We start from the raw sequence: 1,374 nt of genomic DNA, 5'->3' as shown, positions 1-1,374 counted from the left end.
TGTGTCCTGTCTTGCGGGGGAGGTACATGTTTATTGCCTATTCTCTCATTGTTTGGAAAAGAGAAAGTACTTAACACTACATAGATATATATGCATATATTTCCATTTCACACAATAAGTAACTTGGTTATTGTGTTAGTACTTTCCTATTTGAAGAGAAATAGCTACTGAACCACTTCCCAAACTAAGGCCTCAAGAAAAATACAGTTAGTGGTAGGGATCTCAAAGGAATGGTGGTTGGCAGACCTTATACCAGGTTTCCTTATAGGTGAACCTTGGAAAGAGAATGCTAAAGGGTGACTTAAGAGCATTCTTGAAATGTGTGATAGCTTATAATGCGGAAAATGGTGACTTCTTTTTTTCCATATTGCCGCCAGAGACAGCATCAGATGAAATGGACCTTATTATTCAGGATAATACTCGTAAAGCATGAAGAATTATTTATTATTTATTTTAAACAAGCATTTATTAAATACTATGTGTCAGGTGCTGTGCTAAGTTCGCAGGATGCAAAAAGAGGAAAAAACAGTCCCTTCCCTCAAATGAGAGATTTTAGAGTCAGCCAAGAAAGGAAGGATAAAAAGGAAAAACAATCATGACCTCGGGCAAGTCATGTAACCTCTCTTAAGTGTCTGTGTCCTCTATAAAATAAGAACATTTTACTAAATGATTCCCCAGGTTCCTTCTATGTCTATATGACTGTCATCATTAATTCAATCTATTACACTCACATTTCCACTTGGAGGCTTCAACTCTATAATTCAATCAAACTGACCAACTCTTACCCAGATTTCATCTCCTGCCTCAGTGACTTTTCCAGGCCGTTCTGGAATGCTGTCTTTTCTCATTTCTCTTGCTTGGAATACCTAGCCCCCTTTAAGACTAAGTTCAAGAATGTCCTTTCCCAATGTCAGCTCTCTATACCTTAGTTAATTTGTATGTATTTTGCATGTAATTTGCATGTACTTATCTATATGGTGCTCTCTTCTGGTAGGGTAAAAGCTCACTGAAATTGCAAGGATTGTCTCATTTTTATTTTTTCAACCTTTCACAATGCCTGAAACACAAATGCTTATTGAATTGAAGTGAATTGACCTGTTTTTACAAGTGGCAAGCAAACCTCAAAGTCTGGATGATAATTTTTCAAGTATTTTATGGAAAGGATTCTTCAGGAATGAATCATATTCATACCCTCTAATATCCCTTCCAACTCTGGTTTTATGTGACTTTGCCCTGGCCACCCCTGATAGCAGAAATCCTACTCTGTAAGTGGCCATTTTACAATTGAAAATAACCCTCCTACACACATATGCCCCACCTTCATCCAGCACCTGGTAAACTTGTAGCTTTCTAACCTAAAAGCAACATGCCTTT

Source organism: Phascolarctos cinereus, unplaced genomic scaffold, assembly GCF_003287225.1.
Source record: "Phascolarctos cinereus isolate Bilbo 61053 unplaced genomic scaffold, phaCin_HiC Scaffold_726;HRSCAF=1367, whole genome shotgun sequence".
Classification (NCBI taxonomy): Eukaryota; Metazoa; Chordata; class Mammalia; order Diprotodontia; family Phascolarctidae; genus Phascolarctos; species Phascolarctos cinereus.
The sequence above is the reverse complement of the archived record's forward strand: the minus strand, read 5'-3'. Positions refer to the sequence as shown.